At 38.4% G+C, this 12,865-nt stretch overlaps 1 pseudogene; it reads right to left on the bottom strand.

The window, feature by feature from the left end:
• Window positions 1–8,976: 8,976 nt before the first annotated feature.
• LOC110347967 (RE1-silencing transcription factor pseudogene) lies at window positions 8,977–12,282 on the bottom strand (annotated as a pseudogene).
• Window positions 12,283–12,865: the final 583 nt, after the last annotated feature.

The raw sequence follows: 12,865 nt of genomic DNA, 5'->3' as shown, positions 1-12,865 counted from the left end.
AAATAAAATTTAAAAAATAAAACTTTCTAAAAATGATGTAAACTATAAGTCTACAGATACAAGAAGCTGAACAAAATCCCAAACAAAATAAATATGGACACTGAATTACAGAAGATCATAATTAAATTACTTAAAACCACTAATAAGGAGAAAGTCTTAAAATCAGCCAGAGGGAAAAAGGATACATTATAAAAGAGTGAGAAAAATTAAAATTGCATAATAATTTTCATTGGTATGATGCCAGCGATCAATGGGCCAAAATCTTTAAAATATTGGAGGAAAAAACTGTCAACCTAGCCATCTAGAGCCAGTGAAAATGTCTTTCCAAAACAAAGACAAAGACTTTCTGAAAACTGTGAAATCTGAAAGAATTCACCATTATCAGATCTTACAACCAAAAAAGGAAGTATTAGCCAGAAGGAAAGTATCAATACATAAATAAAGAACATAAGAAAGGATTCATATGTGAGTAAACATGAAAAAATTGTTTTTCTTATGTTTGGAGTCTTTAAAACATAATTTTTAAAGCAAAAATAACAATGTGTTTTAAAGCTTATAACATATACAGAACTAAAATATACGACAGTAGCAAAAATGCCGGAAAAAAGGGAAATGCAGTAAACTGTTAAGTTTTTTATACTATACGTGAAGCAGTATAATAATGCTTGAAGATAGACTGTGATTTTGTTTTGTTTTGTTTTGTTTTGTTTTGTTTGCAGTGCTGAGGATGAAACCCAGGGACTTTAACATTCTAGGCAAACACTCTGTCACTGAGCTACATTCCCTGCCCTAAATACGTATATCATAAGCCCTAAAAACAGTGGTGGTGGGCCTATGTCGTGCATGCTATTTGCTTTTCTTTTAAGACAGAAGATATTAATATGTGAGTTGTTTTTTGTAAACTAAAACCTCAGTGTTCAGGTTTAATAGTAGTGTTGGCACTGTGCAATAAAGAAGTAGATTTGGGGTTGCAATTTGGGCCTTTCTCTCTAAAAGTTTTGCCATCACTGCCCTAAACCAACCATTGAATAAACAAAGAGTTCTAACTCTAATCCAAAAAAGAAACAGAACAGAAGGGGAAGTGGGAGGGGTAGGGGAAAGGAAAGAAGGGAAAGGAAAAATTATGAGAAATGGAAAAAAAGGGAAACGAAGTCTTTATAAATAGGGAAGGGTGGAAGGGGTGAAGGGAAGGCAGGGAATGGGGAAAAAATAAGAACCAAGATACATTATGTAAAAGTTCAAGTTCCCAATGATGAATGTAACTGTATTATATACCTAAAATGTACCAATAAAAGAATTTAAGGAAAAAAACAGATTCTACCTCTTAGTCCTTCAATCATTTTACTCTCCTACTCGGGTAACTTCTAGATATTCACACAAATATTACATACAAATGTTTTTCTAGATCATGTTGTGTATCAGTCAGTGCTTAGTAGGAAAACAGATTTAATGCAAGATATACCAATATATAAGAAAAAACAAAGAAAAAGAAACAGAACAGAATAAAAAATAAGCAAAGAAAAATCCCAGAGAAGTCAAAGGAAAAACAAACCAGACAAGTAGAAAAAAAGATAACAGATGAAGCCAAACCATGTCATTAGTAATTTTAAATGTAAATGGTCTAATTATCCCCAATTAAATTATGGAGAATATCAGAGTGAATTAAGGAGCAAGATCTATGTTGCCTGCAAGAATTATACTTTATACATAAAGATAAAAGTAAAAAGTAAAAGTACAGATTATACTATGCTAGCACTATGCAGAGAGAACCAGTGACAAACAGAAATTTCATAATCAGAAAGGGATAAACATATCAAGAGGATATAATAATAATCCATGTACATAGGTCTAATAATAGACTTCAAAATATATAAAGCAAAAACATAAAATTGCTGGCCGGGGATTTAGCTCAGTGGTTTTGCCACCTGCTATGCAAGCTCAAGGACCCGAGTTTGATCCCCAGTACCGAAAAAAATAAAAAACAAAAAAAATAAAAATGCAATATCCAAATTATAGTCAGAAATGTCATTACTCTTTTTTATTAGTTAGAACAAATTGACAGATTATCAGAAAACATATAAAATACTTTAAAAATACTTATAGAAGAGTTTGCCCAAAAGCAGAAAATGCATTCTTTCAATATGTGCATAGAATATTTACCAAGATTGACCATTTTCTGGGTTAGAAAAGTAGTCTAATATTAAAAGGCTTCAAGTCACATAAAGTATGTTCTAAGATCAAAATAGAATCATATTAGAAAGCAGTAACAGGAAAATATTTAGAAAACACAGAAGTAGTAGACCTTTGGAAATGGGAAGGTGATTTAGGGATAGAAGGAGAGGGGAGGGTGGGCTGGGCAAGGGGAAATAAAAAAGATTAAGATGTGATTTGTATATGTACCAATTCCCCATGATAAATGTATTCATTAGGCATCACAAACATGTACTAACAAAAAATTAAAAATAGAAAATGTACAAGTATAGATGGGCGTGGTGGCACACATCTGTAATCCGAGCACTTGAGAGGCTGAGGCAGGAGAATTCCAAGTTTGAGGCCAGTCTGGACTACATAGTGAGTTCAAGGCCAGCCTGAGCAACATATCAAGATCCTATCTTAAGAAAATGTACAAGTATCCAGAAACATGAATGGAAGAAAAAAATTTAAAAGAAAATTAGGAAGTATTTTTTTTACTGAAGGGAAATGAAAACACAACATATCAAAATTTGTGAGATACAGTAAAAGTAATACCTTAAGGAAAATTCACAGTACTGAAATGTTTCAAATCACATTAAAAATTATAAAAAGAACCTTGTTATATATGCAAAAATCCTCAACAAAATGCTAAGAAACCAAATTCAACAGCACATAAAAAAACCACTCACCATAATCAAGTAGCATTTATATCTAGGAGGCAAGGATGGTTCAGCATATATAAATCAATAAATCTGGTACACTCTGTTAATAAAATCTAGGACAAAATTATATAATCATCTCAATAGATGTAGAAGAAGCATTTGACCAAATTCAACATCCTTTTTGATTTAAAAAAAACTCTCAACAAATAAGGTAGGAACATTTCTCAATCCAATACAGCAATATCAGACAAGTCCACATCTAACATCGTACCGAACAATGAAAATGTTAAAGCTTTCCCTATGTGATCGGGAGCAAGGGGCTCTCACCATTTCTATGCAACATAGTGCTAGACATACTAGCCACAGCAATTAGGTAAGAAAAAGGATCCAAATTTTAAAAGGAAGAAGTAAAATTAGTTGATGGGACCTGATCTCTTCTCTTCTCTTCTCTCTCTCTCATACAGTGTGAGATACAGCAAAGTGAATGTAAATTTTTTAACAGTTTTAACCTATAATGACCAAAAAAGAATGTAGGAACCACTACTCTTCAGAGTTTACAACGTATATTCATATACGCCCCCAACTTTTTTGGGATATGGGCAGTACTGGGGATTGAACCTAGTCCTTTACATTTGAGCTACATTCCTAGCCCTCCTATGATTACTTTTTATTCCATGAATTTTATTGGTACATTTTAGGTATACATTATGATCACATTCATTATTGGGAATTTGTACCTGTACATGATGTATCTAGGGTTTTTCCTCCCCATTTCCTTTCCTTCCCTTCTACCCCTCCCCTCCTCCCTATTTACAAAAACTTTGTTTCTGTTTTTTCCTTCTCATTATTTCCTTCCCTTCTTTCCTTTCCCTCACCTGCCTCCCTAATTCCCCTTCCCTTTTGGAACTTTTCTTCATATTTTACATTATCTATTATACATTTTGGTCCTCATTTACACTTTGTTTCTCAAACCAGATAAACTATTTGGTATTAACACATGTATGTGCTATTTATTTCACTTAAGAGTATGCCCTCAATGTGCATACATTTAGCTATAAATGTCACTAGTTTATCATTCTTTATGGCTGAGTAGTACTCCATTTTATTTTTTTAAAACCCACATCTTCTTTATCCAGTCACCAGTTGTTGGGCACTTGGGCTGTTTCCAAGATTTAACTATTACAAACTGTAGGGCTGGGGATTTAGCTCAGTGGTTCTGGCGCCTGCCTCACAAGCAAAGGGTCCCGAGTTCAATCCCCGGTACCAAAAACAGAACAAAACACCAAACTGTGCTGCTATAAACATGGGTGCACATATATCTCCGTGGTAAAATGCTTTAAAATCTTTTGGGAAGATATCCAGCAGGGGAATAGCTGGGTCAAATGGGACCTCTAATCCTAGTTCTTTGAGGAATTTCCACACTGATTTCTATAGTGGTTGCACCAATCTACACTCCTACCAACAGGAGGTTTCCTTTCTCCCCACAACCCCGCCAGCATTTGTTGTTGGTTGATTTCTTGATAGCAGCCATTCTTACTGGGGTGAGGTGGAATCTCAGTGCTGTTTTCATCTGCATCTCTTGAATGACCAGCTATGTTGAACATTTTTTCATCTGTTTCTTTGCTATTTCTACTTCTTCATCTGAGAAATCTTTGGCAAGTTAAGACCCAGTTTTTCCAGCACCATTTATTAAAGAGGCTATCTTTCCTGCAGTGAGGGTGTTTGGCTCCTTTGTCAAAGATGAGGTGGCTGAGTGTAGTTTCTGTGTCTTCTAATCTGTTCCATTGGTCCTTGGGTCTGTTCCTTTGCCAGTACCATGTTGTTTTTAATCACAGTGGCTTTGTAATACAGTTTCAAGTTGGGGATTGTGATACCCCCTGCCTTGTCTTTGTTGCCTAGAATTGCTTTTGCTATTCTGGCAGTGAATGTAAATTTTTTAAAAAATGTTTTACAGTAGAAAGCATTGCTATTAATCACCCTCAAAACACTTCCCTCTCACTTTCAAAGACTTTTGTGACTGTCTTCACTTCACTGTCATGGCTGTCTTGATATCCTGAATCAATTAAAAATGTTTACCTTTCGTGGTCAATTGGATTTGGAGGAAGAGGCAGAAGTGGCACAGTGCCACACCTGGTGAACAAGGTGGATGAGGACACATGGTAATGTTTTTACCAGCTGCCTTTCCACTGGATGGCACTCAGCAGCAGCACTCTATAATATATTTTATGCCACCTTGTATTAACATACTGAAGAGCACTTCCAGATTGCTCCTGAAAATGGCAAGAATGATGGGATAAGTGTGTGTAAAATGAGGAGCAGTATTTTGATGGCGATTAGTGGCAACTGATGTCTTTTACTGTAATAAACTTAAAAAATGTACACACACACTTCTCAATCACCACTTGTATATCCTAAGATCTCTACCAAAAAACCCTCAGAACTGATAAACAAGTTCAGTAAATTTATAGAACATAAAATCAACAAACAAGAGATGATAACAGGGGTCAGGGATTTAGCTCAGTGGTTCCGCCGCCTGCCTCCCAAGCCCAAGGTCCTGAGTTTGATCCCTGGTACCAAAAAAAAAAAAAGAGTTGATGAGATTTTTTTTTTTTTTTTTTGCTTTTCACAACTTTATTTCAACATAACTATGCTTACGGAAATACACTCATATTGATTAAGAGAATGCAATTTAACTTATCCTACACAATTTCAACCAAAAAGTTGGTACATGGTTTAAGATTTTAAAAAGGATTTGCAATCTGGTTTATTTTTATCTATTACAAATGTATAAAAGATCCATCAAATGCTCCTAAAGAAGGCAGCAAAAACCTTGAGAAATATACCTTTGGTTTGCCTCAGAAAAGTAACAAGTATTGCACTGTAAAGTTTATAAAATTGGTGCAACAAAACATTGTTGTAATGTTACAATGCCAGTTTACAAAGTTTAGTAACTAATGGATGTAGGAGGGCGTGGGGGAGCTTATGTACACACATGGAACTGTAAAAGCTATCTGTTTTACTAATAATGCATGTAGATTGTAAATCTACACAAACCAAGATTCAGATAATTTCTTAAATCTGAATTAACACTATCAGCTCACTTCACCTGCTGAGGCCAATTAAGACTTCAGCACATTTAGCTTTTTAAGTTTTTCTAACCTATGCAAAGAAGAAAATTAAGTTTCTTCCCCAGCTTTTCAGTCCAGAATAGACAGTATACTACAGACAAGGTATTCCTTCCATTGTCAACATTCATGGGGTACCATGTGACGACGTCAGCTTGGGTTTTAATTTGTATCCACACTCACATGCAAACAGTCCCCAAAGTTAGTGAGCACATGACTTTAGAAGTAACTAAAAATAAAATGGCCTTTCTTGGAAGACTAGAGCAAAACATCAGCCAAAGCTGTAAGAAGCCTTATCAAAATAATGCAGCCTCTTATGAATTAAGCCTCAACAACAGAAGGTAGCCCCCAAATATGAAGCAGCTCTGAAAAAGAGGAAAAAATATAACTTAAAATATCCTGAAAACCAATGTGAATATAGGTTCAAAAAATAATTAAAAGATACATTTTCAATTTTTTTTGATACCAGGGATCGAACTCGGTACCTTGCGCTTGTGAGGCAGGCGATGGAACCAGAGCTAAATCCCCAGAGATACATTTTCATAAGACTACCTAGAATTAGGCTTATAATATATTCTCTAGTATTTCAAGTTTATCACTAGTTACTAAATATCAATTTACAAATTCCATGTTCATTTTTTGCTCTTTTATCAAAAGAGAAATTCTAGCTTCAATTCTACTGAAAAGGCACTAGAAAATAAAAAGATTCAAATAGTTCCATGCACACACATATTTTGCAAATGGAAGAACTTCCCAACTGGACCAGAAGTTCTGATTACTAACACATTTTCACTGAAACAATTTTCAGTAAGTACAAATACAAGGCATTAAGGTTCAGGACCTAATATAAGCCTGAGAATCAAGTCCTTGTTTTCTGGAAGAAAGGCCTCAAGTCCCAATTAATTTGCAGTAACAATGTTTTTACAGATCAACTTAACAAGGGGTTTTAATTTTCTTCATAGCTTTTAGCATTCTAGTCTTAAAGACTAGATTAGGAATTTGTTCAGTTCACCAGAAAGCAAATTTCTTTCCTTCGCAGTATGAAAGAATACAAAGACCTCTTCCTCAACAGATTCCCAGTGTCCAGTCTGTGCTTAAGATGAATCTTTTCCAATATAATGTAAAAGGTAAGTTAGATAAAATGTGCTCATGAACATTAAAACTAGTCATTAGAAAGATTTAACTAGCTTTATAATTTAACTTTTAAAACATAAATATTTGCAGCTTGATCTCCTGCTGACAATGATTGTCGGAGCCTAGAATTCAACATTTACAAATTCTCATTCATGCACACAAAACACACACCGTCATCACACAACTTACTCCTCATGTCTGGAGAGAATCTTCTGCTTTTTTAAATCTTTGGCCTCCCAGTCAATTCCAAGTTCAAATACCCTTTACCTGAAAATTCACTCTCAGATTTTCAACATTTCATACATTAATGCTTATCCTAATCTTTCATGTTGTACTGCCAAAATCTGAAAACTGCCTCAAAGAGATCCCCGGGTAAAGGAAAATAAATGAAATGTAAAGGGTTACTTTCAGAACATGGGAGATCAGAATTCAAGGGGCCAGAGATTTAGCTCAGTGGTTCCGGCACCTGCCTCAAAAGCCCAAGGTCCTGAGTTCAATCCCCAGTACCAAAAAAAAAAAAAAGAATTCAAGATACTCTCATTGAGATCATATTTTATCTTACTGCAGTGAACAACTCCTAACAGTATAAAAAATCCTATGTTGGATTCTGTCACACTTTGGCAACTGGCCAAAGAACCTACAAAAATTTGGGAGTACACACCCCTTTCCATACAAAGTACCCTCTAGGAACACTAGGATAGCGTAGTTCACTTGAGGCCTCACCTGTAGAAAGCGGCTGTCACAGAACAGCCAGGACACCCACTAGTGTGTGGAGATCCCTGAGCAAGTATGACTTAAATCTGGACTATATTTAAATTCAAAAGCCATTTTCACTGTATTTATAGGAAGTTGCAGCTGGCTTGCCAGAATTCGTACACCTCTCATTATAGGTGCATGGTTAAGAATAGCTATGGCTTTGGATTCTCACAAGTGACACTCTGTAAAACTTGAATAATTAGATCTCCTGGTTCCAGATTTGCAAACCCTAAACATCACCTATAGCTTTTCATTGAATTGAAGAGCCACATGGACACAAACTATCCGTGAGAAAAGGTTCCCCTAAAGATATGATGTAACACTGCAATTACAAAGTAGCTATACCAGAACAGGCAAAAAAAAAAAAAAAAAAAAAAGATTAGTACTTGAAAAATTTGTTCAGTATGGAACCTAGCGGTTTATTTATTACAAAAATCATTAACAGAGCTGTGAGTTTACTATATTCATTAAAAATAAATAATTTATACAAAACAGATTCTGGCATAGATACGTGAAATCAAAAATCAATGGATTGAACCTACATGTTTCATCTCCTCACAAACTTGCACACATTACTATTCTGCTCAAAAGACAACTGCAGCAAAGAAAAAGACAACTGCTGCTTTACAAACAAGGCTAAAAGCATCCCATCAAAGAGGCCAAAATAAACATGCATATATGTATAAAGTGTTACTGGTCAACACAAACGCTACTTCTTCTAGAAAAAGTTTAACTGCATAAGTTAAAGAAAAACAAAAAACAATGTGCAACATTTTAAGCCATTAAAGCACCAAAAAAAAAAAAAAAAAACCACACGCACACCAAAATCACTGTTTTAAGACGATTAACATGCAAACATGAAATAGTGATCAAAAATCAGGAAGTAATTACCTGGACTGATATAACGTCCATTGTTGGGAGAATTTTTCCTCAGTTTAAATGTCTTATTCTCTAAAGAAATCTTAAAGTGCTAACTTTATATAAAGAAGGCAAATTCAAGTAATTTGCTATTAAGCCAATTTTTATAGAGCTAAAACAAGGAACTAACGATAAACTAAAATGAAACAAGACAGACATGGAGAGAAAAACTGACGAGTTGCAGCTGGACAGAGGAATAGATGCTATTATGCCATCCAGGCCTTTTCATTTCCAGTGAACACATTAGCTAAGATTCAGGTCTGCTGGTTTTAGTACACTAACTCCCTTGGATTTTTCGGTTTACCAAAATTTGTACATAAACAAGCACACAAGTCCTAAGGAAAAGAATGCCACTTAAAAGAATAAACACTGGACACTAATTAAAGCAACCTTAAAAAGTTGTCTACCACTATAAATGAATATAAAAAATGTAATAGCTCTCACAAACTAAAAACTGTAACCTTTCCAAAGTTTTACTCCTGCCCTTTAGCTGCTTTTTCAAGGAAGTACACATTAACTAAATGGCGATTGAGGTGTTTGCTGTAACCTTTTTCCTTTCTAAAAGAATGATCACAGAAGATACAAACAAAATCTCCCTCAGCCACTTTGACTGGCAGGGCTTCCTTTGCATTTTTTGCACTAGTTTCTTGGGGAACTGGCCGAGCCCCATGCAATCCAGAATCATCACTACCCTCTGACATGTTGTCACTTAGGTCACTTCCATCGTGACTGTGGATGCCTTCATCTTCATCAGTTTCCTGAGACTCATTTACTGTCACACTAACAGGAGCAGGAGCCAAAGGCAGAGTGGTTTTGGACACTGCGTCTTGTTCTTCCACTGATGGAGAGAAAAGTGATGGCGAAGCTGGTTCTTCAAGTGCAGCACCTTTAGCTGGGAGATTCTCTGTTGCGCTCTCATCAGTGACCATTTCCATTTCGCAAGGCTCATCTGAGTGAGTCTGATATTCCCCATCTGAAGTTTCACACTTTGGCAAGCTCAACTTCAAGACCGAAGCTGAAACACTGGAAGATTCCTCAGCAGCGGCTCCATCAGCTATACTCTCATCTGCCTCTTCTGCTCCCTCTTTCTGCAAGGGGCCTTCTGTATTTCCTGGACCATCAGAGAGTGAATTTTGGTCTCCTGACTCCTCCTCCTTCTCCCTTGGCAGTGGTGATGGTGCTGAGAGGGCCTGTGCCTCTGTACTCTCCTTTAAAACCTGACTGTCTTTAACAGGCACTAAGCCAACTTCAATAAGGACTCGCTCCTTGTGGGCCCCTTCACTCTGCATGTTGGGCTTTTCCTTTTTACCGTCTTTTCGGGGAGATTTCTTGGAGATTGGCTCCATGTGAAGGGGCGGCTGTACTGGAGGTGGCAGCTCCACGTACCCAGGTTCTGTATGAGCAGGTTCAGTGGGAGGTGGTGGCTCCTGCACAACCTCCATGGGGGCTGGCTCCACAGGTGGACAATCCGCCTCAACACCCTCCATGGGAGGGGGGGCGCCTCCCACACAGGTGGTGGCTCAGCCTGTGCCTGCACAGGCACCCCTTGCACTGCCTTCCTGGGAGGTGCAGGCCCCTCCTCAGCACCCTGGCTGGTGACCGCCCGCGCAGGATCCAGAGGCAGCCCAATCACCGCAGGCCCCTTGGCAGCAGCCTCCTTCTGAGCAGGCTTGCTGCTTTTCTTACTTGATTTACTTTTCAGAGCTTTCTTCTTTGTACTCTTCTTCACACAGGTATTTTGCTTTTTATTTTCCTCTACTTTGTTGTCACCCTTTGGCACCTCCTGACCTTTTTTGGATTTGCTTCCTACTTTCTTCTTCCTTTTTGTTATAGGTTCCTCCTCATTCACAGGATTACGCGAAGATTGGGCTTCAGCTTCCAGCTCCCTTTTGCTTTTCTTGGTTTTACAGGGTTTTTCCGAATTATTTCCTGTGTGCACATCCATCTCTTTTGTCTCTGTGGCGGATTTGCGAGTTCTGGTAGTTACCTGGATCACTGAGACATTGCTACAAGGCTTTTTTTCTTTCGAAACATCTTTTTTCTCCACTTTTACAGATTTCTCATTTTTCTTCCCAGTCACATCCCCCTTTGTTTTCGTCTGTTCTGTTTCTGTTTTTTCATTAGTAATACTGTTATCAGGCAAGTCAACCTCTCGTTTTTTGGTTTTCTTTAGTTTCACTTTTGAGACATCCATTGTTTTATTAGGACAAGTAGGGTGCTTGGATTTGAAATGATACTGGAGATTACACTTTTTGGAAGCTGCATAGTCACATACAGGGCAATTGAACTGCTGAGTGTTAACATGGAGCTCCACGTGTTTTTTGAAATTGCTTCTATCTGCTGTTTTGTAGTCACAGTGAGGGCAATTAAGAGGTTTAGGACCATTGTGAACCTGTCTTGCATGGCGAGTTACTTCATGTTGATTAGAGGCCGCATAACTGCACTGATCACATTTAAATAGTTTCCCACCTGAATGAGTGCGCATATGTCTAGTTGAATGAGTCTTCTGAGAACTTGAATAAGGACAAAGTTCACATTTATATGGGCATTCTCCTGTGTGAGTGCGGACATGCTGGACATAATTATTTTTTCTGTCTGAAAAATAGTTGCCTTTGCCACAAGTGTACACTTTCCTAGGGAAGTGGTTCCTCAGGTGTTTCCTCCAGTGGTACTCGCTGACGGTTGTGTACGTGCAAATGATGCACTTGTACACTCGCTCATTATCCCCAGCTCTGGTGTGGTGCTTCAGGTGAGCGGTGTAATGATCATACCGATTGGTGTTATAGCCACAGCGGTCACAGCGGATGGGGCCCTTTGAGAAATCTCCCTCCTCGGCAGCGGAAGCACCAGACTCCCTGGCTTTGGCTTGCTTCTCTGCACTTTCTTCCACAAAAAACTTCTTGGCAGTATGAACTCGGATGTGATGCACAAACTGCTCCTCAGATTCTGCTTCGTACTGGCATGGCTTACAGCGAAATGGTTTGGTTTTCAAGTTCTTGCATTTGTCCTCTGTTCCAGGTGTTTCAGGAGGAAGATCTTTATTTAAGCTGTAAATCTCGGGAGCAGCTGATGCCTCAAATACAGGTTGTGGTTCTACAACACTGAGCTCCAGATTCCTCAGTTCCACATTCTCCAGTCCATTATCAGGTTCACCCTTTACTTCAGAAGACTCCTCCAGTCCTTCTCCATCACTATCTGAGAAGTTGTTATCCCCAACAGGCATCAATTCTGCCATCTGCCTTTCTTCACCAACCAGGTAATCACAGCAGCTGCCATTTACTTCCCCAGTTAGGGCCACATTGGCCAACATGATGAGCTGAGGCGCAGTCAGTTCAGCTTTGGAGAGGTCATGCAGCTCATACATGTCTTTAGGCAGAGCCATGCCCATGTTGCTGCTGCTGGTAAACAGCCCAGCTCCTCCAGACGCCTGCCCCATCACCTGGGTGGCCATTGTACTCGGCCTTCCTCGGCGCGGAGGGACGGCCCAGCCGGCAGCGCCCAGTCCTCCTCCGACTACTTTTCTTTGTTGCTGGAGTTTCGGGGGAGGGGTGGGGGAGAGGGGCAAAAGTTGGGCGCGGGGGCAGTCAAAGCCCGCGGAGGCCCCGGAGGAGGGCTGAAGAGCGCGCTCAGGCCGCTGGGCCTCGTCCTGCCGTCCCAGCCGCCGTCGCCCCCGGGGTCCGGGGCCCCGGGCCTCGGCGGCGCTTGGTCTGCTGTAGCTCCGCGAGCTCGCAGGAGCTGCACATTCCAGCACAGGAAGCTGCGCCCGATAACATTTTTATACACTAACAATAAACTATCTGAGTGAGGAACTAAAAAAAAAAATCCCATTTACAACACCATCAAAAAAGAGAATACATAAGAATAAATTTAACAAAGGAGGCAAAAAATGTATATACTGAAAACTATAAACATTATGAAATAAATTTTAAGTGACAAAATACATAAAAGACATCCTATGTGCATGGATTGAAAGAATATTGTTAAAATATCCATTCTATCCAAAGTATCCATAAATTCTATGTAATCTCTATCAAAATTCTAGTGTCTAAGAAGATGTCCTTTTTCACAAAATAGGAA

This window comes from Heterocephalus glaber, unplaced genomic scaffold (genome assembly GCF_053883595.1).
Source record: "Heterocephalus glaber isolate CG9 unplaced genomic scaffold, H.glaber_assembly_v1.0 deba00001457, whole genome shotgun sequence".
Lineage (NCBI taxonomy): Eukaryota > Metazoa > Chordata > Mammalia > Rodentia > Bathyergidae > Heterocephalus > Heterocephalus glaber.
This window is presented reverse-complemented; position numbering and strand designations above follow the sequence as displayed.